Below are 27,977 nucleotides of genomic sequence, written 5' to 3' on the forward strand. Positions count from 1 at the left end.
TTCAATTTATTTATTGAATGTGAGGTCACAGTCTGTCCCTCTGCATTTTACTCATGCACATGATCAACAAAATACTGCAAAATTTTGTTTCAATGGAGCTGTCTGTATGATTCTTTACAAGATCAGGGTTCCAAAGTTCTGGCTGCCCATTCTCCAAAATTGGATTTTATTTGTTTCAAAGCAAGATAATGAAGTAGGGCCACAGATGCAGACCTGAATGATGGTGGAGAGACATTTAAAATAAAAAAGATTTGCAGGATGAAAACAAAATTGGCTAAATTTAAATCTACATTACTTTATTCAAATGGGTTTTGAAACATTTACCAGCAGCTTTGGAATGTTGCCAGTGGGCTGCTAAAATAATAACAAACAACGATTTCTCACTTACAATTCATATAAATAATTACAAAATGAAGCCCTCAATTTTCCAGCTTTTTTTTTCCCCCCTCTTGGCAGCAGCAAACCTATCTGCTTTCTCACCAATAACTGCATTTCCCCCCTTTATTCATTGCACTATTTCTCAATAATGATCTCTTGCTGGCTGTAGTTTTCCATCTTGAGATAACAAAGAGCCTTAAAGATAATTGTTTTATTAAATGTATGTAAAATCATGGTGGTACACCACCCTTGACAGTCTCTCTTGACACATCCCTCTGCATTATAAACAGAATTACTCAAGTATTGAATGAGTGGAAGGGTGAAGAGAAGACCTTTTATGAGGTGAAGTCAGGGACGTAGAAGAGAAGAGATGTTCATTCTAGATGCTTCATGTCACGGAAACAGTGGTCAAGGCTGTGAGGTAACTTAACTATGGGACTTAAAATTATTTCTAAAGTACTTTGAAGGCATTCCTTAAAAAAAAGACAATGACGAATTTTGATGGCCTCTTACCTGTTTGTTGCCGAAAGAGTTGTGTAGATCTTGGCTGATGACATGTAGCTCTCGGAGAGAGTGAGACAAGAGCACATATTGTGAAGATCACACCAAATGCATATTTTAAACTTGCATATTCATTTTTTTTTCTTTGACATGTTATACATCCTGTATTTCTGGAGTCTATCAAATTCAATTACAATAATGCAAAATGGCCCTCTGTGTTTTGTTTCTTATGATCATTTATGTACATAAACCATATGTGACTCTGGCCAACAGTGCTTGTGATTTTTTTCCTCTTTTTTGTACAGAATAAGTAAATGATGGCCAGCCTTCCTCAAGAAGATTTTACTAAAGCCTTTTGAAATGTCTGGTCAGCAGGGGCTGGAGTCTGGGTTTATTTTGTCAGTCCTGAAACTCCAGGATTTGCTGGTTGAACTAGTTCATTAAAATTTGGATGCACTTTCTGTATCAGGGCTTTGGCTCCCTTTGGGCACTTTACATTTGTTTCTAACTTACGACTCTCAGTCTGTTCAGCCTGTCTTGAGAAACTCTAGGTGGCATTGCCAAGTGTCCATCATCTCAAAGAAGAGTTATTTATTTTTGATTGTCTCTATGACCTGCTGTGAATGCAGAAAAAGAAAATTGAGCAGCGGTGTTGAGATGCTTGGAAGTTTAAGGAAACACTCTGCAGATTTATTGAAACAGTTTAGAAAAGAAGTAGCTGCTGACGGTGCCTCTTTACTTGATAGCACAATTGACAAAATCCTCTGCCTTTAATTCAGGATATGATCTAAATGGGATTACAGTAGGTCACTCTGAGATTTTTTTTAATTTTAGAACTGAGATCTCTGTTCTAGGGATGTTAACAAAGTCCTGGTCACTTCAGATGTTATCTGCAAGGCTCACCTAATATTCTGCACAGAATAAAGAAAAGGGAAGAATTAGAGCAATTCCTTGTACAAGGAAAGTAAGTTATCCACCAGGTGCCAAGAGACGAGCTGCTCAGAGCACATCTACCAGCTGTTGTTGGGGTGATACAATAGAGAAGCGAATTGGGACAGGCAGTGACCCTGTCTTGGGTTTTAAACGGAATTTAGGCACCTTTGGAAGTTGTGAGACCCACACAACTCCGGGGTCTGTCTCGTTTGGGAGCTGATTTACACTTCTGAGTGCAAAGCACATGTCTATACTATGCAAAAGGGAGTGGCAAAAAGATGCTTGAGTTAGCAGAGATGGTGCTGGAAATGGAAAATACGTAGCTGGATTAGTGCGGTGCTATAGTGGATCGTGCAGGATCTGCTAAATAGCCGTATGGGTACAGTTATGCTGGTTCTGGGGAGTAACTCTCTGTGGAGCTGCGCTGTGTGGAGGTCCCACTTTGAGCTTGTGCTACCTCGTATGTTTTGAGCTGTAACGTGGCTGTAGCTCTGGTTTTCCAAAATGCTTCTGAAAAATAATGTTCCTGTTCATATGTGGTTTAGACCTTGCAGCACCCTCCGAAGCAACGCTTGTCTGTCTTATAATCTGGGCCAAGTGATCTTTCCATTTGGGGGACCCAACCTTTTTAACATGTTTTTAATTTGGGGACCAAAATGAGTCAGAAAATATTTCTTTGCTGTGTAATTTGCTAAATAGTCCTTGTCACTGGGATTTTCTAATGCTGTTCGCTTTTGAATGTAAACGTGCTGGCAGAGGCTATTCAATTCCAGCAATAAATTACTCTCAGAGAACAGTGACTGTTAATGTTTCCACCATTACCTTCATATGTTGGAGGATAGAAACTATGGTTTTGCCATAAAATGGGGATTTTTTTTTTCCCTCACATCAGAATATTGATCTTGAGATAACTAGCCCACTGTAAAACCAAAGCAAAACAGAAAATCACTTCTTTCCCTCTGCCAAAAAAAATCCCCTTCTGTTGTTCCTCTCCTTCCCAGCAGTGTGATGACAGTTTATGTCTGACTGTAATTATGCATACTGAGATAAAAATAAGCCATGCTTATTCTCTGTTACTTATCTCAATGTAAAATCCTATTTTGACATAACAAAAGATACATTTTACTGTTATTATTCTCTTACTGGAGACCTTCTGGTTGTGTGGGTTGTGGGAGAGTGTTTTAGCGACTCTCTATAAAGAGACCTACTCGATACAGCAACATACAATTTTTGGGCAGCTATGCAATTGCCAACTATTTTGTAGACCAGTCTGATTGCCCTTTAGCTTTTCTATCATTGAAGATCCCTGGCAGGCTGAATTCAAGTGAGATGAAAGCCCAAAATCATTCAAAAAGGCAGAAGCAGGACATGGACGCAAACTGCTCTAAAAAGCACTGCATGAAAATATATGGCACCAGATGTTGATAGGAGGATATAAGGAAATCCAAATGGGTAACTGCATGTGGAACCTTCCTGAATGATCTGCTTGGAGTATGTGCAAAATGAGACTGATGGAACTCTGTTTGGCTTTGGAGTTAATGAGCTGCTTGAAGGAGGCGCGTGTGTGTGATTGGCTTTGCATGCAGAGGTAAATCTGAGTGAGAGGAAGGATGTTTAGCTGGGAAATTGAGTTCACAGTCAAGCTTTATTGCTCACGTGTAACCACCCTGCCTCAGTTTCCCACCTACGACATGGAACTAAGAGTGTCTCCTGTCCCTCAGGTGTATTGTGAGGATGAGAACAGATTTTACCCTGACAGGGCTTGTTGGAACAAGATTGTGCCTTTTAAAAAAATTATTATCATTATTTTACCCAGCATATTATCCTCAGCCTTCCCTTGTGCTCATGCAAGCTGCTTTGTTATTGCATTTGCCTGTGAAGTTTCATTTCAAATGTCTTCACAATTCAAAATGAAACTCAAATTTTTCCCCATTTCACCTAGTTTTGATGTAAAACTGCACATTTCTCATAGCTCTCTAGATCACAAAGCTCTGCTTGAGGCTGGGCCCCAGTTGACTGAATAGTTACACAAACATTAGCAAATTTTCCCTTGAGCTATGTTTCATGTTTGTAATGAAACCTAAGCTCAGGCAAATTTTGTGTGGTTTTCATTGCAAACATGTAGGCAATGCAAGAAAGCTGTGCATTTTCCTGTCTGCCCTCTGGAATTATCTAATTTTTCATTTCTCTCAAGTGTGTCAGGTTAATGCCATAGCTGTTATTGTTAATTTGCAGTTTAATATCTCCATGTTAGCCATCAGGTAGAGTGTTTGCTGTAAATTTGTAAGGCATTTTTAGTAATTTAGGCAATTAGAGTTCCACTGATGGTTTGCATATTAAGATTTTAGCCAACGCATTAAAAAGTCTCCTTTTTCTTCTTGGCATAGTCTGAAAACCCAAATGTACTTTTGTTTGTTTGTTTACAAGCATGTGTCATTTGAAACAGAAGGCCAGCCGATTAGTGTGAATGTCTAGTCCCCTTCTGCCAGATTTTATGTTTGGGCTGGAGTGGCGGATGGCTGTTGTTTTTGTAGACTGGCAAGAAGTGTAATTACACAGAACCCTTCCACCCCCTTATGGCACACTTGCAGTGTTTAGAGCCATGCTTTTCAGTCCACAGAAATCTGTCCTTGGTGCAGGAACTCTGCCAGCTCTGAGCAGCGCTAATCAAACTTCTGCTACCAGCAATAATTATCAAGAGTTCTACCTAAAATTCCCCAGCTGCATGATGTACATAATATGCAAGGTCCAGGTTGTTCTTCATGCTTTTTGTTTTTAATAGGGAAATGATTTTTGTTTTCTGCTCAGTTTCAGTTCCTTTTCCAGCCAGTTAAGAAAAATTAATTGCTTATGCGTATTAACAGCCCAGGGGAAATCTTGCACCTTTTCCTCCTCACCCCTTCTCCCCTAAGCACAAAGAGGCGTACTTGTAAGCCAGTACATGAGTCAGTAATCTTGATTTATTGAGCTGAGATACCTTTGCCTGTATGTGACTAGAGGAAAATTAGGAATTCTTGTCGGTGCTAGTTTGCAACCCTAGATGACATAGCTTTGAGTAGAAAACAGAGCAGAAAAGACTGCGGCAGTCCCGAAGCTGCAGAAGCTGGGGCTGTTCTTGCCCCGTGCTCTGTCAAAGCAAGCATTTACACTGAAACACAGGTGTTTGTAATGAAGTGGATGGGGTACAGATAGGTTGTGGTGTTTGGTACTGTTTTGTGTTGGGTTTTTGTTTGTTTGTTTGTTTGGGGTTTTGCGTGTTTGTTTGGTTTGGGTTTTTGTTTCTTTGGGTTTTTTGTCTGTGTGTTTGGTTTTTTGGTTGTTGTTTTTTTGTTTGGGTTTTTTTTTGTTTTGTTTTTTTACAGGTCCTGCTGCATAGGGATATGCTGGGAAGCTGAGGTTTCTATTTGGCCCTTGTGAAATGCTTAACTGAAATTACTGGTGAATTGCTAGTTATCTAGCAGGACAGTTAATTGTGTGTTATCCTCTGACTTATTTTATCCCTTGCTAGCTATGGATATATCATAGCAATACAGGAGCTGTGACTCTCCAAATCTGACTGTTCATGTCCTAGTACCCAGAGGGCGATGAACATCTACTGCTTTCCAGCAAGAAAAACTCTTTATGAGCAGCTGTGCATTGCACAATGTAATATAGAGAGTATAAATTAGACTGAGTATTGAAAGGAATAAGTTTGTGTCCTCTATTTAGAGACTTATTTAGATATGAAATTGTCCTGTTGTTTTTATGATTTTGTACACAAGCTTCTGCCCCAACATTTTACGCTGTACACTGGATCATCAAACAGCAACAGCCACCCCTGCCCTGTCCTATATATTTCTGCAAGAGTTTAGGCAAATTAAGCAGCATGTAATATTAAGGGGTAGATACAAGAAAATTCTGTAAAACATTAATGGAAAATCTTGTTTATAGGTAGTCATGATGAAAAGCACAGCAGGCCACAGTCTGCCAGCTACATATATGTAGAGTATATATGTATAATACTTGGGCTGTAGCCATTTAATGAGAAACTGATTATGCCTTTTTATCCATCTGCCCTCCAGCTTGGCCATGCAGACATGGGAGGAAATGTAACATGCGGTGGATGTCACTGCAAGCACATTGTCTCTTAAACTTTCCTTCAAGTATAGAGCCTTGTTCTCTTTCAAAAGCTGGAGCTAGTGACAGCTGGTAGTATTGGGAAAATGGGGCTTTGGCATTTTTCTGCTCTCCTTGGTCTGCTGTTCAGCCTATACTGGCATCTTTTTGCATGATGGTGTTTGTTTGTTTGTTTTGTGGTGGTTTTTTTTGGGTTTTTTGTTTTTATTTACTTATATATTTTTAGGCAGTCTTGCCCATATTCTCTTTCCTTTTCTCAGAACTCTGAACCTGGTTCCTGCTGCCTCACCTCCAAAACTTACACTAAATCTGCTATAGCCATTTTCATTGCAATGGAAAAATTAGAATTGACACAAAAGTCTGTGTGTTTGTTGTACCACACCTCATTTGTCTGTATACCATGGCAGTATGCGCTACTCTGCAACAGGGAAAGAAGCAGCCTTTTATTGCTATCATTTGTGTTTTCATGAAGAAGCTGGAGATTTAATAGAATGAGAAAGTTCATCTGTTAGAGTGCACAATGCTTCCCTGCATTTATTCATGCTAGCTTTGCAGTTTGCTTTGAATTCTTAAAAAGACTTGTAATTTTGAAATTTTTATGTAGTCCCACACTTGTGTACACAGATTTGAGCTGAAGGTCTTCCACCGAATGACACAAGCTGGACACAATTGCTGTCTACAATTTTTCTCTTGTAAGTTCTTTCTCTAGCTCCTTGAATACCAGGGGGACTTGAGCTCTGAATAGTTTGTTAATGTGTAACTGAGTTCAAAGATCTCTGGTGCAAAGATGTTTTTTCACAGTATACAGTTTTGTTTCTATTACAATTAGAGATGAAAGAGGTTTTAACACTTGCAGGATATTTAATGTTTCAGATTAGCATTACTAGCTCAACTTACTTCAGGCTCATCAGATCGCTTGCTTTCTATGAATCTCTTTTCCTGACTCCCCACACCCATCCATTGGTTCCTATGGTTTTTTAATAGAATTATTTTTTTTTCTTTCCATCTACATACATTTTTCTGTTATTTCTTTGCCGCCTAAATCAGAATTTCCCGTGATTCAACATAGTAAACAAAACCAAGGACAACGTGGAAAACATCTGAAAAGATTAATGCCAGCTGCAATCATGTCAGCAGTGCAGTTTATATTTAGAGGGGAAGCGTGCTGGAGAGGAGGTGAAGAGTTCAAAGTGGGATTCAGCCTGAGTGCTTGGATCTGAGCAAGGAAGAACTGCTGCTAGGATCTAGCTGGCCTTCCCAGCTCTTGTACGTGGTGCCACTTTCGGTCTGTTAACAGGGCTTTTCCCTCTGCAGCCTTAGAAAAACTGTTTGGAAAGAGAACGATGCGCCCAACACCCAGACTTTTGCTAAGAAGCCACAAGTTTGGACAAAAGGAGCTTTGGATGCTCTCTGTTCTTGCAAGTTGTCTGGCATAAATCTGACTCTTAGGTGTGTATCCTACTTGGTGGACCACAATTCTCCGTACTTACTGTGAGTTTTGCTGTCTTGATACTTACATGTCCCCTTTTAATGTGTGTTAATCAATTTATCCCAAAATTCATGGCTTTATTCCTATAGTTCTGTTGCCATGTAGGGAACTATTTATGGATCCCCATGGTATGGATGAGGCATTGATGCTGACAGAGTGATCACAAAATTCCAGCAGAGCAAGAATGGAACGAGAGTCTGAGTTTTGATAGAAACATAGCTGAAATTTTACACTTTAATAGGTTTTAAACCCAAGTATCGTATTGGTAGGCTTTGCTGCAATATTTCCTCTACTTCTTGCTAATCAATTCAGGAGAAAAAAAAAAATCAAGGCTTTTTTCCAACTTTACACTACATTTGCTTCTTGAGCAACAAGTGCAAAAAGGAAGTTTTTGAACACAGTTAAATGCACACAGTCGAGCACTTATTAGGTCTTATTTCATATCTTTTTAAATTAGGAAATTTAATGAGATGTGCTAGTGAGGGAATGTACTTTCCTCAGTATTGTTTGCTCTAATATATTGTTGAAAGGGAAGGGTACAGGTTCCAGTTAGTGTAAAACTGGAAACCCTGAAATAATAGTTTTGTAATATTATGATTCAAAATATAACAAAATCAGAGATGCCTGTTAGCACTGCAGCTAGCATCTAGAAATGAGAAAAGAAAGACATTACCTCAAATGATGCTGTTTATTAGCTGAAGGAAGTGAAAACTTTCAAAGAATGACCTGGAAGCAGTATAAGCATATTTTTTATTATTATTTTGATTTTGCATTTGGAGAGACTGCAATGAGCAGGTCTTATGCCTCAGTACATGAGGAAAATAGCTGGTTTAATCGCATCACTATGATTTAATGGCCAAGGACTTTATAACCGCAGCAATATCAATTACCTCTTAAATAAGATTTTTAAAATTTCTGAAAAGATTAAATCGGAATGGTAGCATATATATCGCTGTCAGCCAGAGGGAACAGCTCTTCCCGAGGCTCCTAGTGTTCCCCCCGCACTGCCCTGTGTGAAGGCACGCTGCAGTGAAGGGGTTAAGAATGCACGAGGGCGAGTCTCGCAGCTGAATTTATCTTGGTAACCCAAGATCTTCATGAATGTGGAACACTGTTACTACCCCAGCTATTCTAGTACTGGCTTCCCTACCAAGTCCTGACATGCTTTTGGCCATGCATGCTTCTCGAGTTTCACTGCAGGGGGAAGTTTGGGGGAGATCTGGTGACAAACAGGCCTCAGTGCCTTGCGTGCTTACTGAATCAAGTTGTTTGTATCTTCCACACATCCTGCTTTCGTTATGCTGGAACTTTAATTTCCTTGTACTTCACCATACTCTCATGTACTAATTAAGATGGCAAATTATTTAGGTGTTTCCATTAAAAAGCAGAAAATAAGTGAGAGCCTTGAATGTTTTTTATTCATAGAAACTAGCGTTTAAGCAACCTGACAAAGGAAAACTGCTGCTCATGCTCACAAGAGTACAGTGGATTGATGCGTTTAGACACGGACTCTTTGTAGATGGCAAGTATACAGCTGCATTACCATAGGATCATGATGGGAAGCTGAACTTTTGCCCTAGATTTGGCAGTTCATGGCCATCCTGGTGATCTTCCAAGGGGCAATGAATGCTTCTATGAAAACAGCAATTTCTGATATTTGTCACATGAAATGTGGATACTGTCTCATACCAAAACTTGATTCAGAAGGTGCTGTGGACTTGGGTGAAATTTAAACTGCATTTCTGCAAACTATCTCCCTATCCTGTTTGTTTTCCTGCTAAAATCTTCCTGTACGTTGGGCTGAATCCTAGATCCCAAGTATGTCCACCAATACAGTGTTAAACTTCTGTAACCTGCTGATCTGGCACGGCATATAGCTCTGCTTTCTCATGGTGCTAGGACATATGTGTTTTAATATCACTCTCAGAGTGAATATTATATATGGGAACGATGCCTTGCATTTGCTTACCAGAATATTGTATTCAAATGCAATTTAACTGATTTCTAGAAATGCACAGTGTTTATAAAGCAAGTGAAATGCATTGCATGTACTCAGGCTGCTTTTGAGCTCTTTATTCTTCCAAGCCCTAAAGTTCAGGAAGCAGCCAAACTGGAACAATCTGTGCTGGAACAACAAGATGAAAGGTTGAGTTTATAGACTGAGCTGATACTTGGCATTTGTGGGATTTGGATTGTAACAGGACTGTTGCTACTCTGATACCTGAAGCAGAATTTTCATAAATCATTTGAAATCTCTTCTTGCAAGGGAAATTTAAGCTAGACTTTAATTAAACTCCTTTTATCCAGAATAAGAATATTCCCAGAATTAGATTGTTATGTTGTATATTCTGTAAAGTCTCAGAAATTTATTGGCCGTAATAAAGGACTTCATTAGGCAGAACAATCTTTGAGATTGGCTGGATGAGGGGAACAATGGAGGTAGGTACCATATTCCTTGGTCCCTCTCCTGAAAATGTTTCTTTTGAGGGATATTTCTTTTTATACTTCTTGTCAAATATTCAGTTGTATTGAGTGATAATTGGCCTCCATCTTATCTGTGAAAACTACTACATGTATATCTGTAGACATGAACAAATACTTATGAGAAACATCTTTGTTTATGCCTCTATAAAGAACTTGTAGATAACTTACGTTTTAATTTAACTGGAGGACTTTGAGTTAATCTGAAAAAGGTGAATGTCAGTATTTTCAAACTAAACTTTAATACCTAAAAAGTAGTTCTGAAATTCAGAGATGTTGAATATCTATTTTCAAAAATGGATAATGAAAGTTTTCTGTCCCTGGAAAAGCAAACACTAAGCTTAGAAATCTAACTCTAGGCTCACAGCTTTGAAATAGTGGTAGCTACTTCCTTATCTCTAAAATTGCTTATCTTTTCAGAAGGAAAGTTGTGAACTTGCATATCCTCTCATTCTGAGAAGTGCTGGAGAGCTGTAGCATAGATTTGTTCCAAATGAGCAGAACATTTCTGTGAGCAGGAGACAGTATTTTTTAACCTGCTCCCTCAATGCTGGAAATATGTTTGCTCATCTGCTAACATGATTGTGGTGAAAGATACAAGTAATATAAGAAGGAAAAGCAAATGCCTTAACGAGTTTGGTAGTAAATATTATAAACCCAACAATGCTACTATTATGAGGAGACTTCCTTTTCTGGGGAAAAAAAAAAATTCTACTCAGCACAGTATGAGCAGAAGTTCCTTTCCTTCCCAATTCTGTGCAAGAAGAAACTTCACAGTTTACAAGGCTGTGGTCTTTTCAGTAAGCTGATACAAGCAAAGCTGACTACATGCCTTGCCCAGCAGTATGTGGTCAAGTGTGTATTAATAAAGAAGCAAACTCTTAGTGGTTTGGCCTGAATTCTTTTGGCTCTGTAGGCACTCCTGTGCTGCATGTGGGGACAGGAACTGGAATACTCTGAAATCTTACTACAGCTGAGTGTAGTTTTAGACTACTGTGAAAGGGCTGAGAAAGGAAGCTCTTACTCTACAAACAGACACCTCTACTGATTTATCAGCAACCTGATATTGTTTGTGATCTCCTGTCAATAATAGTGTCCTCCTCAGTGTAAAATTTGGCAGATTGCTTTGAAAAAAGTCCAGCAAAGGACAGCAGGAATTGGGAAATGCCTGAACTCCAGTGCATTTTTCAAGGGCAATCTGGGAGAGTGCCATTGGTTTCCATCTTCTGTGTCTCTCTAAGTTTCTCCCATCTAAGAGCTCTTTGGTGGGATGTTGCTGAGACAAGATTCTCAGCTCTGATTTGCCTGCTTGCTCATCTGGGGTGGGTTGCTGAGGTGCCAAGTTCATGGATGGTAATATGGGTCTCAATGGTATAAATGGCAACTGATAGTATCAACAAGAGTGAAACTTTAAAAAAAAATGATTCCACCTTCTCTTCCCTAGGAGCAAAAGACTAGAGTAAAGAATATGTCACACCTGAGGCTTGTTCCTTTTCTTATAATTTTAAAATTAAGTACAATAGAGGCAATAGTCCTTATTCAGTATGATGCTAGTGGTTAATAAATGGAAGTGAAAGCTCCTCAAATGACCTTTAGCTTTATACCTTTTGCTGAATCTGTTAGCTAAGAAGGTTGTAAGAAGGGGTTACTCACACTTCAGTGTCCCTGTTTATCTAGATGGGCTTAACTCATGCTAAGGTGGCAGGGTCTGAGTGCAAAATTGTTGTGAGCTTGAGTGGAGTTATTGAAAGACGTGTCCACCAAGGGACACCCCTGGGGCTGGGCTCACCTCGGTGACCAGGTGTGGGGCTTTTGGTACCTCATCCCCTTTGAAATGAAAACGCTTCTGAGAGTCCTGCCCTTGTCCTGGGTTGCAGGCCCCTGACAGCTGCTGCTGTGGGGTTGGAAAAGTTTTCTTTAAATTTGAGTCTTCACTGCTTTGGAACGGCACTTTCCTGCCTTACCTGGAAAAGAACAGGGCTTCTCTGTTCTGGAGACCATTAGCAGCTTTGTCCTCCTTCATCACATATCTAAGTACTGAAGTGAATGTGAAACACAGGCTGTTAGGAACAGGAAATCAAAGGAAAGACAGAAGTGGTGAATGGAGGTGAAATGTGGGGACAGAAAGCTGCACTGGGAGGGTGGTACATGGGCTGTTAAATCGTGAACTTAGGCAAAGTTTTATTTGTGTGTAAGTCACTGGGACAACTAGCACACATTTAGTACATTAAGTTGGGTTGTTTAAGTCAGTTGTGGAAATCTAGTCACTGCACGGTATTATCAAAGCCCTTTGTAATGTACAGGGAGCAAAATAAACTTATTTAGTAAGTAATTCTGAGAATACATGCTATGGTACCTGCTGCTTTCTTCAGAATCTGCATCTACAGGGGTTCCTTTTCGGTAAGCCCTTGACACCCACTCTCTGAGTGCTAACTCCTTTAGAAAGTTCACTGCATTAGAAAACAAAACCAAAAAACAACAGCCCTGACCTCCTCAAAGACAGAGCTCTTTAAAACATGAAAGCTGTTTTGAAAAACCTGAAAGATCAGTATTTAAAAATTATTTATCTGATTCATGTCAGTGCTACAGACGCGGGTCCCACAGTGCCTGAGCCTAAGGTTAATTGGACCATATCTTCAGGTACTGTGAATCAGAGCAGCTCTCCTGACATGAATGTAGCCCTGCCAACCTGTGCCATGTTAGCATTTGTGTGAAAGCAGGTCCCTTTAACAGAAGCCAAAATAATGTTCTAACACAGTAACTGCCTTTTGAACCTCAACTATTTTTTTGTGATTTTTCCCTTTGTTAGCTGTTTTTATCTCTTATCTGAACTTGGGTGATGGTGCTTGGGGATGGGAAAAACCAAAATATTTGAAAAGAGGAAAGTAAATTAAAAACATTTATTTTGAAATTATATGAAACAACTGACTTAGTATTGCCAAATTCTTGTTTTAGAGCTGATGAACAACGAGTCTGTCCCTAATTCTTTTTTTTCTTTCTTTTACTATGTTCTTTTACTATTGCAGTGTGTGAGATCAGGTAAATTCCGATAATTCTGTCCTTTTCTGAGCTGTTACAATATGCTGTTCCTTCAAGAGATGCTGTTTAGACTCTGATGCAGGATTCTTCTGCTTATGTACCCCTCTGCTTTTCTCCCCCAGCCTTCCAGCCATTCTCTTTACTCTCTTCTGACCCTTTTGTTATTGTGAAAGAGCAGAATTGGGTCGCAGTTGGCTGGTTAAGACATCCTCAGGTGTGAAGTGGTAGAGTAACTTCTACAATCTCTCTCATCCCAGCCAAAGAAGCAGAAGGGTCCGGGCTGGAAATGTTTGAGAGTCAACAGCAGTTATATGGCGTGCCCTGGGTTTTCAGCTGATGTACCGTTCTGGAGTGAGTGTGGTTAGATGATGTTTTTTAAAATTAGTCCCTGTGGCTGAAGATGCACAAGTCCTTTCCTGGCAGCAGCTGAAATGGCTGAAGAGATTTAAAATCTCTGCACCCTGCACAAATTGCAGTGGCTAGTCCCTACCAAAGTCTACAAACTTCTCTGTGCTGCCAGTTGTGTTTCTCTTGATACAATTCCCAACTACCAATTTCAGTCAAAATGAGCTGGGTTGGCACAGACCAAAATTTAAATTGCTTAAATTATCGCGGCTTCTGAACGAAACAGGCTAGGGATGGCCAGTGAAGCAGCTCATCCAGCAGATCTAAGGAGTCAATAACCCTTGGCAGAAGGGCGCTGATGAGAAACTGGCACTGGGTTAGAGTCTGTAGCCCCCTCAGCTGGCACTGCTGCAACTGGATCAGGGTGGCCATGGACAGCCCAGGCTGTCCAGCTTCTGCCAGTGAGCTGGAGCTCCATGTTAGTGGCTGAATCCTTGCCTTTGTCCCCTGGGGAACACCTAGGAGCTGATGCTGAATTGTCATCTCTCTGCTCAGTGTGTTTACCAGGCTACACAAAATGCAGCAGCCCTTTCTCTCTGCTCAGAATAAACAAATCTTGTGGCACACACTTTACGCCCTGCTGGCAACACCAAAACAGTAGGTGATAACTTTTGCCACTGTACTGTGTAGGACAAGGTAGAGGTACAGATATCCTGGACCAGATGTCCTCTTTTGTGCTGTCCTAGGATCTCAGCCCTTTGCACTGCTGCTTGGCTTCCCAGAGAGAAGAGAAAATAATTGTTCCACTCTTCCTCCTCCTTGCCACCTATATTGGAAGGTGCTGTAAAAGCCCCCTGCTTCATCTGCCTCCATTCCCTCTCAAGAATGAAAGTGCATTTACCGCTCTCTTCTCTGAATAGTCTTAAAATCCCTTCATTTATCAGCTGATAGTTAATCCTCCTTCTCAGTAGCAAGCAGTTACTTCTACAATATTCTCCTAGTAACCTAAGGGACTGTATATCTGTAACTAACTCTCCTCTGGCAGTACCAAAACAATTTACAGTTTGAGCCTCTTAAAATGCTTATATCGCTTGTTTTTGTATTTTGCAGAAAACTACTGAAATGATAAAAATAATCTGGGAACTTCAATTTGCCATTCGCTATTTGACATTTGCATTTCTGTTCATCATATGCGCAGGCCAACCAGGCTTAATCACATTCATGTTCGGTTGCTACATCTCACAAATCCAGCAGCTGTCACACAAATATTAATGCAAGATGTTTTCATAGCAGGCCTTAGCATAGGCAGAGGAAAATCTTCAGCATTTAGCCTGTTGATTCCTTCTTCTGGTAACAGCTTCCTGGCTTTCTCTTCAGAACTTCCATCCTCGTTTTCCATTTATTTAAACGATAATTGAAACGCTAAGCTTTGCAAACATTTTGACTGGGGCTTGTTACAGTGATAGTTTTTCTGTCATGATTTTTGTACAGACTAATATGCTCTCACTTGCTTGGGCTAGAATTATCCCCAGGGAGTGTTTTACAGGTTGGGATTGGTGGATGTGCAATGTACTTGCCCAGCTCAGCTCCCCTGCCCTGGAATGCTGCTTCTTTGCAGCCAGTCTGAACAAGACTCCAGCTCTCATGGAGAACAGACGTGTGAGTACAGCTACTGCTGGGAGGTCCCCTTGACATGAAGTGTCCTCTTCACCCACGGCTTGTTCCTCTGCGTGTGCTCCGTGGAGAGCACACAGGATTGAAAAAAGTCTCTAATATTGCTTGTTTCTTAATCAAAAATAACAACAAGCCAAACCATGATTGGACTGCTAGAATATTGGTTTCGGTCTTGTTTCTTGAAACGGAAGTAAGACAGCCTCATTTCAAGTGAAACTAATTAAAACATTACTGCGCCCATGGTATTGACATTTTTGGGTCTGCAAATAATATTGGAAGGGCATTCTACCCCATAAGCCAAAAGGAATCACAGGATTCATCCTAGGGCAGCCTGAAGCCTGAACTTCTCGAGATAGTGTGTGGGACACGCAAAAGGTAGGCATAGCCCTCTTGCCATGGCAGATAGCACAGTGTTTAGAAGCTGGTAGCAATATTTTGAGACTCCTTCAAGCTTTCTCAGAAAACATACCTTGCTAACTAGACATCTTTTAAGTGTTACTGATGTCTGTACTACGCATAACTGTACATTCAGGAATTGAAGCGAAAACTAGGATGCTAAAGGAAGCAACTGCACTGACGGTATCCCTTAGCTAAAATAGCAGATGCATTATAAAGATCAGCTCCAAGAAGGGTAAACGTGTGTCCAAGGTCACTGCTTCACCAATGGCTGACTGAGGTCCTCAGGGGAATTTTGGTTTTGCCAGAGTGTATTTAGAGTCTCTGCAAGTTGCACATCATTTCCCAGGTGCCTCTTGTTTTCTAGAGTCCAGCTTGAGGCTCCATGTTCCAGATTGCCTCTTTCATAATCAGCTTTGGGAGACTGTGCTGCAGAAGTATTCTGTGTTTTCGTGGACCCTCCACACAGGAAAGAAGAGAAACAAACAAACAACCCCCCCCAAACCTCACACCGAACAACTTGTGTTCCTGAAAAAGTGACTGTAAATGAGAAGGGTACTGCCGCAAGTACAGATATGCATTATCAAGTATTGACAAATTTCTACTGGTGCTTTTTTTTAGATTATAAATACAGTTCTAGAAGGTCAATGAAAGGGATAAACATCACATTTTCAGAAGGGAATCAGCTGTTGCACAATTTCAGCTTGTCTTGATTATGGGTAAGGAGAATCTCACTGTAGTTTCAGAAACTGCCTTGAAGCATTGCAATATTTTTTTTCTTCCACCTCTTCTTATCTTTCTGAATAAGCTGCTTCCTGCCACCCCAGAACGGTCAGTGCCACCCCTTAAGTTACAGTTAGGAATGTAGACATGAGGGAAGGCGAGGGGATGAAATATGGTGTCAAGTTTGTATCTGCTCACATTTCACACACTAAGGAGACAAGCCCCTTTGGCCAGTTGCCATGGGGAATTTTCTTGCAGAAGTAAATAACATGGAACAGAAAGAACTCAGATTCATACTACCCCAGCTGCAGAATGTCATTAAGCCTAAAAGGATGCTATGTGCATTGTGTGAAAGGAATTTTGTAATCTGGCTATAACTGCAGTTGCAAAACTATGTTTGAGTTTAAACTTTTATTTTGATCTTTTAATTATTGGCTTGTTTCTTACGTGCTGATTAAAGCACACATTGTATTATAAATAGCTTCTATTTTTAAACCATAAAAAGGTTTAGATTAGATGTTTCAATAGCAGATGAGTGCTTGATTTTGTTTTGTTTTCTTGTTTCTTCCTGTGCCAACTACACTCTAATCTCCATTTCCTAATTCACTTTTTAAGAGTGCTTGAAAAGGGAATTAAATCTACCAAGGCACTCAAAATATCATGTAGATGGCTTTTTATTTTAAAGTGTCATTCATGACATGACTTTCTGACCCCAATAACCTTCACAAACTTGGGGAGGGAGGAGTCTTGTGTTGTGTTCATTTTTTTTGGTGGTGGTTTTTTGTGTGTTGCTTTTTTTGGTTTGATTTGCTGTTTTTCTTTTTTTTTTTTTTTTTGATGTGTGTGTGGGGTTTTTTGCTTGTTTTTTGTGGTTTTTGTTTGTTTGTTTGTTTTTTGTTTGTTTGGAGTTTTTTTGTTGGTTGGTGGGTTTTTTTCTTTTTTTTCCCCCTTAAAATGTCTGAGAAAGCACAGGCACTTCCCTTCCACTAGTAGTAAGGCAGTTCTTTTGCAGTCTGAGTTACATGAGTGTGACATCCATGCTATTGGTCCAGGTGTACATGTGATGAGACTCACACTGTGGTTTCGTAGTACTAGAGGACAAAATAGCAATTCTTCTGTTTTGGTGTGGTTTCTTGTACTACTAGTACCTCAGCTCAAATCTGGTGACGATGTGGGGAAGACATGTGCTTTTAGCACTGATTTCGGCATTTGAAATAAAACCTGTTAGCCGGATAAAACAAATGCTAGAAAAACGCATTTTTAAAATTTCCATTTATTCACCTTGTTAATTCCAGAGTTGCAGAAAAACACAACTTGCATTACAGATTTTCTCCAAGTGTTTTGGTTGTTGTCTCTGTGGCGGTAGGTGCCACGAGTCGCTTGGAGAAAGGCTGATGCTTGTGCCGCTGCGGTTGTTAAACCAGTGGTTCATACCGTGCTTCAAGTGCATCGAGCAGCCCGTGCAAGGACGTTTTAACTGAGGTGGTCTTTGAACCGACTGATCACTGAGACTGTAATGACTGCGGGGTGCCTGGAGAGCAGCAGGGCAGGGTATGTGTCTGCTGACCAAAGCCCCGAGGCCTGTGCCCCCACGGCTCCCACGGACCTTCCTCTTGTCTTGCAGAGTGGTAAGGTCTTGCTGCCAGGTCTGCCTCAGATGTGTCGTGTTGGAGGAACCAAGGCTTGGCTGCACTACGTGCACCCGGTCTCGTGTCCCCCACTCGTAACGATCTCTCGTCAACAAAAATTTCAACCTAAGCTTTTAAACTACTTTGTACTTTGTGGTCGGAGGGTAAAATTCAGGCCAGAGCCTGCCAGCTCCTAAGCATCGTGTGTGATGCTCAGTGGCTCTGTCAAACTTCTCTGTGAACCAGAGAAACGGGGTTTAGAAATAAAAATATTAATACCACCTGCATAGGAGGGAGAGCACTCGTGTGTCTGTGTCATCATCCATTAGCTCCTCGAGCTGCAGTTTTGTGGAACATGTACCAGAATGAATGCCAGGAGACAGTACATCCTGCTCCCAGCTCTCTCCCCTGACTATTTTTGTGCTCCTCACAACTGTTATTAAGCAAGACCACAGAGTATTTTTACAGTGAAAGCAGAAGACGTCTATCCTTCATTTCAGGGTGGTGATCTGCCAATAGCCCATGCCAAAATATAGGTATATGTAATGTCTTCACGTAATCCAAAGAATGTGCCCTGGCATAAAAAGGAATTTGGATGCTCTTAATGTTTTGTTAAGTGTTTGATCAAACAGATAAACTCGTCATAGGACTCCACCTCCTCTCCCTGTGTCATTTAAAACGCTTCCTATAAAGTTTTTTAAAAGCTACACTTCTGATAATAGAAGGATTAACTATGTTTTACTTTGGTTTTCGTGTGGAAGGGGTTGTGTGGGACATCCTAGACTGGGCACAAAGCAATGCTACTCCAGGTTGTTCTGCCCAAGCTAACAGAGCCAAGCAAATGGAGACCTCCTGACCTCAGTGTGGTGCATCTGACTCTGTGCTTGGGTCTCTGTTCTCTCGAGAGTCTCTGCAACATCATCTTCATGAAATCTGACAAGTCGAAATTAGTTCTTCTGGATCTAATTGTTATTACTGTAATACTGGACAAAAATACACTTGTAAAAATGACAAATTTTTAATGATGCTTTTGCCCAAAATTTGAACCAATATTACATTTAAGCCACTATGTTCTTGTTTTGCTTTCTATAGAGCTTTATTTTTTTTGCTTAAAATGCATGACTTTGTGAATTGCTGGTTTCAGCAAGTTTTGTGGAACTTTAAAGTTAGCAATTTCTAAACTGTATTATTTCCTGTGCACAATCAAATGTTACAGCTGAATGAGAAGCCTCATATTCATTTTTTTATGCCATTTAATCCACATTTTTGGGTTTTGACGACTAATTTAGACCCTTTTCACAACACTGAGTAACTTAATTTCCTAGACTCGACATTTCTAAGGATTACTTCTCATCAGGGAGATTAGAACCAGATGGTATAGGTGGGACAGTGCAGTTTGTAACTTATGAAGGAGACAGCTGAGAATGAGAGAAGTTACACAGAGAGCATGCTGAGTTGTGTGCTCCTAAGGACAGACTTGGGGACTATAACCAAGTCTGCTCTGGAGTGTTTCTGTGCCTGCATTTCATGCTGTGGGAGTCCCTCTATGGAAATCTCAGGCTGGTTAGATCTGTGTGGAAGCCCTGTTGACTGCTACCTCCTTTTGAGACTCTAATGGTCAAATTTCTGAAATATTTCGGCTTAAATCCAAGGTGGTATCAGAGCAAGTGACAGGAAAACTTGGCTTATATTTTATTCCTCAATTTTTCCTTGATGTGAGGCCCTTTTGAGTTGTCCTGTTATTTTGTCCTGGGGTTTGCTGTCTGTTGAAGCTCAAGGTTTTGAGGAAGAGGGGGGAAAAGCAAGGAACTAAATCGTCTCAGAGTTATATGAGTATACTTGTAAAACATAGAGTAAGCATTTAAGAAAAAGGAAGTTAATGACCTATTTCTACAAGACAAGGCAGACCGTAGTTTGCAAGGAGCAGAGCTGAAGTGCCCCATAGCAGACAGAGCTGTTGCTGAAGAGCCGTGCTTCCCCTTTCGGTATTCACTCTTTTTAAGAGATTTTTGTGGATTCTCAATCTGGCAACCGACACAGAGTTAACGAAACAGAGTTAAAATTTCCCCTCGTGTTTATGTAGGGTGAAATTTTAAAATGTCAGGGCTGTGGGTAAAGATGAGGCTGGATGAGAGCCCTTGGTTCGGAGCAGCGGAGGTGACCACCATGACCACAGCACCGCTGGCCCTGCAGGGCTGGGCTGGGCGTTTCACTCATGTCACTCAAAGCGAGCCAGATTGCTGTTGTGGTTACTTGGCTGTTCTGCTTCAGCACTTGGGATGAATATGTACGCTCAGATGAACATGTGTATGCGTCTGTGTAAGTGGAGCAAGTGAGGGAGCAATGGCAGAGTGGGTCAGCTGGCAGACTTTGGGTGCAGGGTGAGTGGTGGGGCTGGGAGCAGGCTGAGCTGTAGGTTTGGGAGCAGGCTGAGCAGCAGGTGAGACCCAGGTGCAGGGCAAGCAGCAGGGTGTCTGTTTAGCCTCCCAAGTTTATACAAGTGCATGTGGATGGAGAAGTGTCCAAAACATACAGGTTCCTCTTTGACTCTTTCTGTAGTGTGCGACAAATCCTGCTCCTTGCCATGCCTTGGTTTTCTTCTCTATGGGAGAAACACTCTTGGAGATGTATGAATGAAAGGCTTGATCTGTGTCCCGCTCCCTTCCTGTGCAGTGCTGTGGGTGGGACAAGGACCTTCTTCCTCAGGAGGCAGGCAGCTTTGCTCTATGCTCTCTCTGCCCCTCACACAGCAGTAGGAACAGCAAACCCCAGACTCTGCTGCTTTCCTTTCCACGCCCACCCTTTTCCTTCCTTGCAGCAGGAATGAGCCTCAGCCCCAATGCAGAAACCTGACCCGCAGCCTTGCCAGGCTCCTCTCTTCTTCCCTCCATCATCTGCCCAGCACCGCTGCTGGGCTCCTGTCGTCCCTGCAGGGAGAACAAGTTACTTTGTCTTCCTGAAGCAGCGGATTTGGGTTTTGCCGTTGCACTGGTTGCAACTGCTCCTGTCCCAGGCGCGCTGCAGGACTCCTCTGACAGTCAGGATCATAAAATCACAGAATGTCCTGAGTTGGAAGGGACCCACAAGGATCATCGAGTCCAACTCCTGTCCCTGCACAGGACAACCCCTCAGTTCACACCATGTGTCTGAGGGCTTGTCCGGTCTCCTCTTGAACACCGTCAGGCTTGGGGCCGTGACACCTCCCTGGGGAGCCTGTTCCAGTGTCCAGCACCCTCTTGGTGAAGAACCTTTTCCTCGTGTCCAACCTAAACCTCCCCTGGCACATCTTCCTGCCATTCCCTTGGGTTCTGTCATTAGTCACCAGAGAGATCAGTGCCTGCCCCTCCTTCTTCCTTTGTGAGGAAACTGTAGACCGCCATAAGGTTTCCTCTCAGGCTCCTGCTCTCCAGGCTCCCTCCTTCTCTTCTCCAGGATGAGGCTCCCTGTGTGGTGCCAACAACACGGGTGGGCTGAAGGAGGTGGGTCAGGGTGGGAATTAGGAGTGCCGAGTGTGTGTTGGTAGGAAAGGTCCTCACCATGGTGGAGTACAGTGTCTAAGCAGCCTATGGGGAAAGTGGCATCTGCCAGAAGATCCTCTGTGCGGTCTCGTGCTTATGGTAGGGCAATGTAGAGTCCAGAGGGCAGAGATGGGGTTTAACACTGACTTTGGCTGCCTTGGGTTGGACTGTCTGTCTTTCACTCCTTGCAGGTTCCACTGCCAGTTTTGGGTAGGATGAAATAGGTGTTGTCAATAGAGAGGACATGTCTAATCCTCTTACTGTACCATTAGTTTCACCAAACAATGGTAGAGATTTTCCTTCAGTGAAGAAAAGTCAACGCTAATTTAGGTAGTTCTTTTACTCATGTAGTTAGCATTAGTCAGGATATGTTTAGCTGAATGTCATAACAATTTTTATTCCTCCATGAGATTTTCTCTTTCATGGATTTGAAACTTTTAGTTGTCCTTTTTGAGAAATGCCACAGGGCTATTCGGAGTTGCTAGATTACCGTTATAAGTAAGGATTTTTGATGTGATGCCTCAACATGGATTTAACAACATCCAATGACTTTGGATTGTGTGTAACACTCATCACAAGTCGCTCATTATGTTGTTTGGGAAAGAAAGTGTGGTGGTGTTGGCTTACTTTTTCCTGCACCCCGGGAATTAAAGGAACTGGAAATGGGCTGTATGAATTTTGTATAACAAGTTAATGTTTTAAACATTTCTCTGTTTGTCTGGAATATGAGCTACCAGTACTTTTGTTATTGTTGCTGTTGCTAAGTTACACACAAGTGTTTCTTTATGAAGTGACACCCTTAAAAAACCTCTGCTGGTTTGAAAGATTTTGCTGAATCTTGCTTTCTCCTTTTCTTTTTCCCTCCTCCCCCTCACTTTTTTACTCCCTCTCCTCCATACACTTCCTCCCCAGGGCAACGGGAGATTACAGAAAACTATTCTGTGATAATGGGTCTAGAAATGGCAAATGATGATAATGAAAGAACACAACTGGGATCTTTGATTAGGACTGCTCTGATGGATTGTAACTTTTGTGTGCCCATCTTTGCACAGATGCATCATCCAGTAGGGTGCATTTTTCATTGCTTATGCTGATCTCTTCAGTGCATGCCTGCCTTTTGAAAACTACCCTAGTTTTCACTCCATAAAAACATGCAAGTCCTAAGGATACCAGCTTTTAGGCAATGTTTTCAGTCCTTTTGATCATGGAGAAGTTAATATATTACATGAGTGCTTTTAACTCTTTGCTCTGGTGGTGTCCCACGGGCAGCAGTCCAGGCGGCTCAGCCGCCCATGCATCCTCACCTCCATGCTGCGCAGGCTCGGGCCAGGGGAAGAAGGGGAAGCTGGTCCCATTATCAAGATCTTACTATAACTTTTGCTTTTTAAATTTCTGATGGTGCCAGCAGAAGCATTTTAAGTGAGTGTGCTGGCCTTTCTCGTGGTGTTTATGTAATTTCTTTCTGTAACATGTAAAAGCCTACGAACTAGTCCTTGCTCTTGTCGTAAGGGCTGCCCTTTGAAATGTGGGGAGTGTTGGTTAGGGTGGCTAAAATATCTGGTTTCTGAAAATATTTCTGAAGCTTGGGAGCCATGTTTTGTCCTGGGCTGCACCCACATAACCTCGTTCAACTGCAGCATCAGTGCTGCAGGAGCGGGAGTCTGTGAGCAACAGGTCCGTGTCAGCTGGGAATGGCAGAGTGGGACAGAGAGCCCAAAGCATCTTTTCCCTCATGTGGCCATGAGGTTTTTCCACCTTGTCTTCCAAAAAGTCTGGTGGTAAATGGGGCGGTATATCTGAATATGCGCATGGCTGCTGAAAAATATTGTGAAACGCAGGAGAGGTAGCCAGGTGATCTGGCCAGTGTCACCGACAGGCTTTGGAGAAACGAGCTTGCAGGGAACAAAAGCAGGGAGCTGTCTCTCTTAACAAGACTGAATTTGTTTCTCCGTAGCCCTTTGAAATCCTTCTGGACAGAGGCTTTTAATTGCAATGTGCTTAGGAGGAAATTTAAAGCAACTTATGGTAAGGCTACATTATAGGTTCAAACAGGAGAAGTATCAAATACCTGGAAAGAAAATATGACTCTTTTGGTTTGCAGCCTATATTTTGCAGAGAAATGCCATTTCAAAGCTCTAAGGCAGACATAACAGTTTTCCTGAAATAATACCAGCAGTAATCCCTTCAAACACCCTCAACTATATTGGCTCACGCATGTTTTAAAATTCTTTCTCCGTTTTGTTACAAGAACTTGCATATTTATCTCCCCTTCAACATATGAAAATCTTCTAAGAATTTTTTATGAGCTTTTGTAGATTTGAGAATAAGCTCTCCTTCCCCTCCCCTTCCTTACTTTCTAATCCAATTTAGTCAGATAGTTACTTCAAATCCCTCAGAGGCCTGTAGTTTGTTCATTCTCCCACAGTGCTGAGATTTCCCTCCAGCCCAGCTGGCAGGAGTTTTTAGAAATAACAATATCTCAGGGGGAAGGAGCTGAAGATTGAATGGGGTCTTTTGTCCAGGTCTCTACGAAGCCAGATTAATTATGCATTGCAGAACACAGTTTAAAGCTCTGAATTAGGTCCTCATTGCAATGAAAGGAGAGCACAGGCTTGAAAACGGAAAGAATTCCCATTTTCATCAGAGGGACAGACATATAATGACTGAAAGCAGGAAGAATTTTTGAAAATCGCAATTAAACAGTATTTTGTATTTACCACTCAGTAGCAGTTGTCTTAAGCATTTACAAAAGTGATTCTTTGACATTTTTTCACATGATCGCTCCATAGGTGGCTAGACTTTGAGGATTTTCAAGTCTTTTCTGTGTTACTAGGTTACTCTTGAAAGTACTTGTGCTTTGATGAATGAGAACGAGTTTTTTTTGGCCAGCACTTACCTGAATAGAGGTCTTTAAAACCTCAGCAGTACAATTAGCAGTCGGTCAGATGATACTGATGGTACAGGAAAAAAGCAAATGGTTTTCTCCTTTATTTCTGGGGATTTTCTAAAGCTGTCTGACCCAGTGTGATGTGCAATAACAACATTTTTCTTGGTTTCCTAATGCACTTTAATTCCAGTGTGAGGAAAGTAGAACTCTTTCATGGATGATAAGTCCATAATGTTATACAGCTGCCAAATAAAAAGTTGTCCGCAGGCATTTGTATTCATAAGGGTGCTTTCTGTCGGGATGGGGGATTGTGTTTTGGGTAAAAGACAGGGGGCCAAAGAGGGATAAGGATAAGGAAAAGGTTGGCTATTAAAACTCTTGCATTAGAAATTCTTAGTACTCTTGGATATGACCAAACTGGGATAGATGGAGTGCGAGCAAAATAAATTGATTTTTCCCATTTATTGTCTTCTTGAAATCCCATACATGGAAACCCAGTGTAAAATAACTGAAGTATATTGAAATCTGCAGTTCAATTAAAAATTATAAACTGTAAACATCCAAAGAGATAGTCATAATATATACTTAGAAGGATAGCAGTGTTTTGCAGCTCAGTAAATAATTTACTGAATAATTTGCTGAATCACACTAGAAAATCTAAAAGTAGGAACTTACTGTAGAAGTCATTATCGAGAAGCATTTTCTATGGAGCAATAAAGCATATTAAGTTATATAACTCTTTAGTGTTCAGCATTATGTGACGAACATAAGCATTGTCTGTTAGCTGCAATCTGTCCAGCTCTCTGTTGTACTGTGAAAAAATAGTAAGTTCCTTGTTATTAACCTGAGGACAACATGGATGACTTTGTTAACATATGTGAGGCTTGTACAGCTCAGTGGGCAAAAGCCCTTCGGTTGTTCCGTTCTCAGGAATGCCAAGTCTGTGGGGTCTCTGAGCTAACTGTGGAAATGAATAATGTGTTTGGTCAACATTTGTGGCACAAAATTCATTCTAGATTGTCTCCACGTTGGTCCTCTGGAAGCACAAAGAATTCATTGAGAGCCACATTACCCAAAAGCAATTGCTGCTAATTTGGAGTCACCTCGAGTTGCTCTATTTTATGGTGTCAGGATGGGGCTGGTTGAGAGGGAGTGGGAAATCATAGAATCATTTGGGTTGGAAGACACCCTCAAGATCATCTAGTCCAACCATTAACTTAACACTGGCACTAGATTATGTCCCTAAGGACCTCATCTAAATGCCTTTTAAACACCTCCAGGGATGGTGCCTCCACCACTTCCCTGGGCAGCCTGTTCCAATGCCTGACAACCCTTTCTGTGAATTAATGTTTCCTAATGCCCAATCTAAACCCCTCCTGGCACAACCTGAAGCCATTTCCTCTTGTCCTGCCACTTATTATTAATACCTGGGAGAAGAGACTGACACTCTCCATAACACAGCCTCCTTTCAGATAATTGTAGAGAGCGATAAAGTCTCTCCTCAGCCTCCTTTTCTCCAGGCTAAATAACCCTAGTCCCCTCAGCTGCTCCTCATCAGACTTTTTCTCTGGACCCTTCGCCAGCATCATTTCCCTTCTCTGAACTCTCCCCAGTACTAAGGCACATTCAAGGCCAGTTTACCACGTACCTCTGCTTCTCTTTGCTTCTGCTTTGCTCTTTTGTAACAAGAGGTGAAGAGTCTGTTTTAGTTCTCTCTGTGCTTGTCCTGGAATGAACCAGCAGCAGTAATTAGGACTTCCCAAGTCTTTTCCAAAACTCAAATTAAAATAAGTTTTCTGAGATTTGAAAGAAATGCAAGTGCTTCCTGTTGTCATTTCATTTCCAAGCATCTATGGCAGGGAAGGGTGGAAATAGTTCCCACTGACCTGAAGTGCTTGGTTAATAAAGGCACCAGAGAAGTTAATGCCAGGCCTGAAAATACCCAGGTCACCAGGTCCTCAGCAGTGGTCTGTCTCTTATTATCTGCCATCTGAACCTTCTCATCGGTAGGTTTTGGACCACACACCAACTCTGGCCAGGTGGTCTCTAGGAAAGATGAACAAAACTCAGGTTTGCCTGATAATTCACAGAGTAACAGCAGGGTTCACTGCACTAGTTACAAGGCTGTTCACAAGCCATCTTTTCCGTGTCACTGGTCTTGAAATAAAAACAAAAAGTTGTTTTTAAGGTAAGAATACATGGACAGCTAGAGCTGTCCAGAGCATTCCCTCACAAAACATCTTCTGTTAGAAAACTAAACAGGATGAAACAAAGTGTACTGCAAAGTGTCAGCTTTGATCTGTCAATAGAGGCAAAAGAGGCTTGCTGAGGAAATCTGCCTTTTTTTAAGGAAACCCTTTTATTTGTCTGCAACACAGCCTGTCTTGCGCCAGTCTGCTTGGGAGCTGCTGTAGTTAAGTACCTGGGAGAGCCTTGCTTGGCCTCTCTGGACTTGCAGGTCTGCATCAGCGAGTCTGCAGGCTTGGGCTCGGCTTTTTGGGGCCCTAGGATAGCTGGCCTCCCAGCTGCTGGGCTTAGAGCAAAAGAAAGGATTTTACAGTCTTCCAGAAGTACGTGCTACTTGGTGAATCTGAGTCAGAAAGTCTGCACATGAGGGAACCATTTCCATTAAAATAAAAATAAATAAATTAACCCTTCTGCCTTGAACATATAGTTAATAAAGACTGCAAAGATAATGAAGTTAATGTCAGGGCTGGGAGTATCATGTCAGCTTTTTACCTCTGGATGTCCATTATCTGAACATTTTCGACAGTCCTGTCAAAAACATTCTAGTAGTGATATGTATTTACCCATTTCCTCCTCAAACATCAGCTGCTCTATTTGGAGAAGTTTTGAGTTTCTCCAGCAAAAGATCAGGCATTTTTTAGGGTTCTTAATACTGGTACTTCAAAAAATCACTGTTCACTTTTGAAAATCCTGTATATCTCATTTGAATTCCTGTTGCGATATATCTTTGTCATTCTTCTCATTTTCAAATTAAAAAATAAAAACCTAACTAAAAAAAACCCCTCTGTCTGAAAGTGATCAATGTAAATAATTACTATCAGTAATGTTAATATAAAGCTGAAGACAAGAATTCTGTATGTTAAAATTATGTCTGAACTTCAAAGCAGCAAACCAGCATTGTAACAGTGACTGATACACAGCTATCTCTGTTAGTGGGAGATAAGGAAAGTTTCTAATGATAGTTTGGGTTTTCTCTTCTTTCTAAATGGGCCTTGAAGTTATTTTCCTGAGCCCTATAGGGACAGTGTCAGGTGACCTAAAAATGCCGAGATTTGTCTGATTTCAATATTGAATCTTGGACCTTCAAAATCTGAAAGTCTGACGTGTGGATGTAGGGGCTCAGCTGCAGTGTTCAGCAGTTTTGGCCCAAATAACCCTGGAGCATTTGTTTTCATGTCAAGAACCGTGCATTGCCACTCAAACCACTATTTGTTTAATTGATTATTTATTGGTGCTGTGAGATTTTTATATGTACTGCTCTTACTAGACTAGTCTAGTTTCTGAACTCTGCGTATGTGCATTTGTAAAGAGATCAAATATTACAGCTGGAAAATGTGAGATCAGCCTTGTCAGTGCCCCAGCCTCCTATTTACCATGAAAACAAACACAGTTCTCATGTCTGCCAGCAGGAAGGGGGTGGGAAGGCAGGCAGAGACGCAGGGGAAAGTTTTTTTTTTCCTTCAAAAGGGAAGAAGGTCAACTATTTTGGGAAACTAAAACCACTCAGCAAGTAGAAGAATTCTTTTCTCTCTGCTCAGTGATTAGAGAAGTCTGCAGGCAAGAAGTAATTGCTGCAAATAGTAGGGCCGTGCAAATGGGTGTGAGGTAAATGCATCTCTTGG

This window comes from Caloenas nicobarica, chromosome 3 (genome assembly GCF_036013445.1).
Source record: "Caloenas nicobarica isolate bCalNic1 chromosome 3, bCalNic1.hap1, whole genome shotgun sequence".
Taxonomy (NCBI): Eukaryota; Metazoa; Chordata; class Aves; order Columbiformes; family Columbidae; genus Caloenas; species Caloenas nicobarica.